Here is a 7,762-nt window from a genome sequence, read left to right on the forward strand (position 1 = left end):
AGAGCAGAAAACAAAGGAACCAACCACGCCATTTCTTCATGGAGAGAATGATTAGAGGAGGTGCCATCTGCTGCCCCCAAGGTTACTAAAAAGTCCTGGCTCAGATCAACCCGGCCACCAGCCAGGGCCGCCTCAGCCCTGTTATTTGAGAAGAGAACTAAATTTTTATTTAAAAAAATAACAATGTGTTTGAGGAATTACAGGGTCTTGTGAAGAGGAATATTTCTGGTCCTGTCTTGGAAAACCTTCTGTCCTATCCCAGAGAATCATTTTGTCCAGCTAAAACATGACGTCAGCAAGGTGGGGAGGGTAACATTTCATCCACATGATCTGATGAGAGTCAAGACGGCTAGAACCTACAGCTTTCCAGGGACTGACAGACAGGGTAAGAGGCGCAGGTGGGGGGTGACAATCAGAAAGCCACCTCCTAGGGGCCAGGAGGAAGATGTAACCAAATGCTACACGGCGCCATTGCCGATTAAGATGCTCCCCGTGGAGACAGGTCTTCGTGGCCAGGCGTGTTAGAGCAACGATCAGTATACTCGGTGTCCACCGGCACTGAGGCACTAAGGGCAACCACAGCACCCATCGGAGGACACGGTGAAAGGTGGCCTGGGCCATCGGGGAAGAGGTTCCCTTCTCTTTTCTCTCTCTCTGATTCTAAAACCTGAGAAACTGCTGCCAGGAGAAAGAACAGAGTCAAATTATTTGAGAACCGAAGCCTTGTATCCTTCATCCTCTCTCCAAGTGGTAAAACCCAGCGCGGGTAGAGAGAAGAGAACCACTTTGGATATAATTCCAGATGGAGGCTTGAAGATGAAAGTATTGGATCTTAGAAGCTGGTATCCAACCAGTTATATCAAAAGCAGCTTGAGAACAAGGAGGGAAAAGTTAATCTCTCATCCTATGAGCAGATATAAGTCAAGAAGATTAAAAGAACCAAGCCAAGTATCATTTAGAAAGCCATGTTCCAAGAGGAAAAGTTAATCCAAAATGGCACAGGGCATATTCATAACAAAAAAATAAGATTCTTTCAAATATGCATGATATATCAATAAGTTACTATATATGGCCCTATATGTGTGTATATATGTAAATTGACTATATACGTGAATATGGCATAGATTCATAAAGACATTACACATGAACCCTACAAGATTCTATGCTTTAAACTTCCCCTAGCCACCCTCCAACTGCCTGACTCATGAGCTAAAATGAGCAAGGGAAGACCTATGCCTCCAAAACTCATACACAGATCATATCCGTAACCCTGACTCATCTCACGTAAGCCTTTCATCTTGCTTCCAGTGCTGTGAGTTTTGTCCCTTGGACTCATCTTTCCATTGACGATCTCATTCAGCTGGCACAACTTCCCTGGGGATGACCTTCTCAGTCTCTCTTCAACTATGACTCATAGATTCTCTTTAGTTCCAGAATCTTCTGTCTTCCCAGGTCAGCATCTCAGTGACCAGTCTTTTTTTTTTTTTTTTTTTGGCCAGTCCTGGGCCTTGGACTCAGGGCCTGAGCACTGTCCCTGGCTTCTTTTTGCTCAAGGCTAGCACTCTGCCACTTGAGCCACAGCGCGGCTTCTGGCCGTTTTCTGTATATGTGGTGCTGGGGAATCGAACCTAGGGCCTCGTGTATCCGAGGCAGGCACTCTTGCCACTAGGCTATATCCCCAGCCCTCAGTGACCAGTCTTGACATTTGGCTTCGTAGTCCTCAGCACTCCCCGGCTGCTCAAGGTCCCATTCATTGAATCTAGAACATGCCGGGACGTGAAGAGTGTCACGGTACCAGGGAGGTCCTTGCTGTTTTTCTTCTCAGATCATGAGTTACTAAGTTTGCTTTATCTAATTAGTGCCTAAATATTCTTCCTTTACCTAAAGAGTCATGAATTGGAAGTTATCGGTCAGCACTTGCCTTATTCGCACCAAACATGATCCAATATGGATAGTGTAGCGGGGAACTAGTTAAAAAGTACATTGAGTTTTCATTCGTTAAGTGACAGTAGAAATATCAGTATGTTGGCATTATAATAATACAGCCACAACTTTCCATTTTAATATAAATCTTCTGATCAGAGCTCTGCTTAATTTTTCACTGCGTAAGTAATGCTTTTGAAGTATCAACGACAAACTCAAGGTTTAGTTCCTTTAAAGCAAAGCAAGATCTTGAGGTCATTTATCAAGAAAGCTAAGTGCAGAATTCCAGTATCTGAACCTTTTCATCAGCTTTTCTTTCTACAGTTGTCTCACAGCTATAAGATCAATAGCAGGCTTTAAAAGCTATCTTTAAACAATTTGTGGGTGTGGCTTGAGCAGTAGAAGACTTGCCTAGTGAGTCTGACACCCTAGATTTTGATAGGTAGGCAAATAGACAGACAGACAGACAGATAGATTTCATTATGTTTTTAAAGCATATTTCAACTTTGTTTTCAAATAAACAGAAAGTACCTTTCCATATTCATATATTCTACTACTTTAAGCAAAATTAAATTAAATTTTAGTATTATAATTGCAGACGCAAGTGGAATAAACAGGTTTCAGGCTCTTGGTGCTATGCAGTTTTGCTGAGCAGGACTTGTGTGAACTCACTGGGGAATACAGTGCTGGCTCCGAGTACTTGCTGCTTTAAGGGCTTTAGTCATAGTGTCTGACAGAGGATTAAAGAGAACCAATAGCCCAACAAGTCAACGAAGTAGGGGCATGAGAAACACTTCTAACTTTCCACCAGAGTATACCCCGTGGTCATTTATAAAACGCTTCATAGTTTATGAAATTCTGTCACACTCATGAATGGCCACACACACAAACCACTCTTTGCCAATGCTTACTGAATATATAACCAACTACAGCAAACAAGTCCCCAATGTTTATTTTTACAGTCGTTTCTCATTCTTTTTACTTCACTTGAATTGTATAAGAATTAGAGTATTCTTATACCGTTGATCTCTCTCTCTCTCTTTGTACAATTTCTTTGAAATCATCATTACAAAAACAGAAACAACTTAAGTTCTCTACTACATATAGGAGAATGAGAAAATTGAAGTGGGGAGATGAATTTATTTATTAAGTATCTTTTATGAAATCATGTATTGAACACCTGAAAATTGGGAAAAGCTTCATGAAAGGTGAACTGTCTCTATTGAGCTTGGATTGCAGTAAGAGTCATCTGAGTTGGACTTAAGAATGATTATGGAACCAGGCATCTTTAGCTCACACCCGTAATGCTGGCCACTCAGGAGTCTGAGATCTGGGATGCAAGGTTCAAAGCCAACCTGGACAGACAAATGGATGAGGATTTTATCTCCAATGAATACCAGCAAAAAGCTGAAGTGAGAGGTGTGTGTGCACCGGGTTGGTGGAGGACTGGTGTGGGTAAGATGAAGTAGCATTTTGCTTAAAAGGAATATAAAAAATAGAAAGAATATAGAAAACTAAAGCCTGGTTTTCAACAGAGGGTGTCCATGCTAGGACAGACCAGAAAGGAAACGCAGTGATGGTTCAGAACCACACACCGTAAAGCAAAACCACCAACCCGTGAGGAGGGCAGGGAGGGAGAGCCCGAAGGCCCACGCCTGAGAGCCGCGCGAGTCTCCCAAAGCCACCGACATGGATTTTATTGGGGGGGGGGGGTCGGGGAGGAGAGTGAGAGATTTATCTTTCCTGGGTCTGGCGGTGTTACGTGTTTGAAACCATCGCCTCAAAGACAGAGCCATGGCTGACACAGGCCACCCAGGCTAGCGCGTGAAGCCTCCAGCCGGCCATTTATTTGGGCCATGTCTTCAGGCATAGACGATTGTTTAGGGTTAAACACTTGATGTTCCACAGCAAGCGTAATAGAATACAGACATACTGTGAAGGAAAGTATGCTTTTACCATGAGCAAGTGTGCCCGTAATCAAAAGGGCGATGTGACTGTCAGAACTGTTTGCGGTTCCTCTCTGCACCGTCTCCCTGTAGACTATGGGTAGGAAATATTTCTTTCTTCCTACGATATTTTAGAACTTCGTTTACCATAAAATATGGACTCTAAAGTTAATAAACATGGTGGCATGCAGTGCCAAGGATTAAATATTTACTGCTAAAATATACAGTGATGAAAAAGATTTTCAAACAGGCGATAAATCATATGGTCTGAGCGCTGTATTAAATATTATTTTCTACCAGAGGAAAATAAAACTTAGCCCAAGGGGGGAAAAAAATTAACCCATTGTTGTCACTCCCTGGGTTTGAATTTAGGAAGAATGATCAAAATATTTTTTTGCAAACCTCAGTCAGCAGCAGAAGGATTTTATTTAGTCTTTGACTTCATTTCTTTAGTGAAATAAAGAATCCTATACTCGATCCTTCATGCAGCTGTGGGTCTTTCCCACACAGACTTTTATTCTAGCTCTGAGATCTAGCTTGCAGTCCAACCACACAATGGTTAAGGGCATCTGCCCTATGGTCAATCTAGGCTCTAAGTTAGACTGCCACTTTCTAGCTATGCTACATGTCTGTGCATGCACGCACACACCAGAAATGGGACTTGAACTCAGGGCCTGGGTGTTGTCGCTAAGCTCTTTAGCTCAAGCATGGCACTCTACCACTTAGGCACAGCTCTACGTTTAGCTTTCTGCTGGTTAACTGGACAGAAGAGTTTCACAGACTTTCCTGCCTGGGCTAGGTTCAATCTGCAATCCTCAGATCTCAGCCTCTTGAATAGCTAGGATTACAGGCGGGCGCCACCAGCACTTGGCTCCTAGCTATGCTTCTTAATTTCCTTGCTCTTCAACTGGCTCATCCACAAAGTGAATTTATTACCCATTACTCCATCATAGTGTTCCATACAGATTCAATTATTAAATGAGTCAAGATATGTATAAAACACTCAGAACAAGCTAGAAAATAGTTAATGCTCCATTATCGCCTCCAGCTTTCTCTTTCATTATCCGTCTTCCAAAACCCAGCTTAATTCTTTAAGGGGCTTCCCTTGACCCATGAACTCCCTTCTCCAAATGTGTATAGCCTCTTAGGCCCACATCTTCATGATGCCCAGTTGTATCGTAGGTACTACTCCAAATTGTTCTGTGATTTCTCTAATAGAGCAATCTCTTAGAAAGAGGAGCTAACTTTAAAAAGCAACTAACTTAAAAAAGCAACCTCCTCCCACTGAATATGGCATTCATAGTGACCACAAATATTGCATTTATGAAGGGCCTACGACGTCCCTTTTGCTCGACTGAACACACCGCTTTGTCTTTAAACTCGGATAGTGAAAGGGCTGGGTGCAAGATATAAATCAGGATCGCTGTATTTTTATTCGTATCTTGTCTAAATAGATCCACTCTTGATAAAATATTATTCTGGATGGATGGATGGATACTGAATATGCGGGTGAAGATGGATGGAGGAATGTTAGAGCAATGGAGGACTGGGAGGAAAATCCCACAGAACAAAAGAAAAGGACTTTCTTCTGGAAATAATTTACTATAGAAAGTAGAAACAAATTGTAGAGGATGTCTGCTTCACATTATCTGAAGGGCAGAGGGAAAGATTATGAAAGAAGAATGAGTTGAGATGAAAACGCAACAGGCAAGATGTCCATGAGGAATACTGAATCAAGACAGTCACTGTGGTAGGAAAGGGGAGCACAATGCAAATACACAGAGGGACAGAGGAAAGGGACAGCTGGAGGAGGGAGAAACGGAAACTGTGATAGTGTCTGTGTTGTAATTCCATTACCTGTCAATTTTGCCTTCATACAGAGCAACAAAGTGACTTTCTGCAGTCTGAGACTTGTACTCCTAATTAGAGTCATTGAAGCCACCATATAAAGAACAGGTGACTGGTGGCATTGATGGGTAGAAAAGGGAAAGCAATAGAAAGTCAATGCTTTACTTGATTCAATAGAGATCATAAGAATTGCTCAAGTAGTAGAGTGATTGCCTAGCAAGTACTAAGTTCAACCCCTAAGTTCTGAGTTTCAACCCCATTACTGCCCCCTCCCAAGCAAAGGCTAAGTTATATTCTCCTGATTTTTTATCATTGTAAAGACAAGAAACTTTACTTAATAGAATCTCAAGATTATAGGTCATGATAATTTTAAGCACATCCTTACTTCAGAGTAGAGAAGCCTTCTATTCTTTTTTGGTGGTGGTGGTGGTGGTCATAGGGCTTGAACTCTGGGCCTAGGCACTGTCCTTGAGTTCTTCAGCTCAAGGCTAGCATTCTACCACTTGAGCCACAGTTCCACTGACAAGCCTTCTTTCAGATCATATCAAAAACTTTTGTTATGGACCGCCAGAGACATAGGGTCTGATGTTATCGATATATTCTGCAAATGGAACATTCCACCAGTCATCCTTCTATCTAAAGTTTTACATCCAGCAAAGGGGTTTTCCTGATGGCAGAGAGCAAAATGCAAACAGGTGAGGATTCTATAAAAACTCAGAAGCTAGAATGTCCTGAGGCCTGAATTTTAGTTCCATACTTTTCTATTAATTCCTTAATGTTTGTCCAAAGCATTAACTTTGTGAGGCCAAGTACCCCTCCTCCCAAAAAAGAAAGAAGACAGAGGCTGGGAACATGGCCTAGTGGCAAGAGCGCTTGCCTCATATACATGAAGCCCTGGGTTCGATTCCTCAGCACCACATATACAGAAAACGGCCAGAGGTGGCGCTGTGGCTCAAGTGGCAGAGTGCTAGCCTTGAGCAAAAAGAAGCCAAGGACAGTGCTCAGGCCCTGAGTTCAAGTTCCAGGACTGGCAAAAAAAAGATAGACAGACAGACAAGCATAATCTTTATCCTCTGAAATAATAGTAGGAGCCACTGTTCACTCACCAGGATTTTATAAGGTATCACCAAGCATTCTACATTCATAGTACTTGTTCCATAACGGTTATGTTTGGATGGCAAATATTGAAAGACAGGTTTCAGAAAAGTAACTGTGGAAGCTGAAATGAGAATAGGCATTATGGAGAGGTGCTATGTTGCTTCTTCATCCTATCTCACAACCCCATCCAATGTCTCTTGCCAGTTAATCTCTCATAAATGTCCATCCTTCTACCACGATCTCAGCCTTTTCTGATTTTGTAATGTATCCTGCACATACATCAGCTTGTTTCTGTTTCACCTCATGAATACACACCCTAAATAACTTCTGCCAGAAAGCATAGCTCTGTGGAGCCCCGAGGACCATGGAAATCTACATGGAGCCACGGCTGAAAACCATGACATGACAAGAATGATGAACGCTATGCTGAAAATGGAAACCCCAAGTGATGGAGTTCCATCATGAATCCAAGGGGAGGCAGCTCCCAAGCCGCCTGTGTGACCTGAGTTTCCAGATCTTCCATGAGGTTCCACTTAACCCCACCACAGATGCACACAAAGCCTCCGCAATTGGAAAATTACATTATTGTAACGAGCAAACCAAATCTGAAAGCCCTAGGCAACCGTTTTCACAAAGCGCATTGGGGAAAATGCCAGCTCACATGATGACAGAGGTTCTGATTAGGGGTTTGCCCACATCTTAAATAAATAAAGAGCAAACCTTCCTTACCACCCAGAATGTTTTCTTCTTGAATGGAATTATTGCAGTGGAAAGATAAACACTGAAATTCAAAGCAGAGGTTTTCTAGGCATTGATATGAAGTTATGAGAAATGAACCTAGCAAAGGAAGGAGAAGCACCTCGTAGACTCTGACTTTTACCTCCTTCCGGTCTCCAAGCCCACATTGCTTCTGATTACTTTCCTTGAGCTTCCCCAGGCCCAGGATA

This window comes from Perognathus longimembris, chromosome 3 (genome assembly GCF_023159225.1).
Source record: "Perognathus longimembris pacificus isolate PPM17 chromosome 3, ASM2315922v1, whole genome shotgun sequence".
Classification (NCBI taxonomy): Eukaryota; Metazoa; Chordata; class Mammalia; order Rodentia; family Heteromyidae; genus Perognathus; species Perognathus longimembris.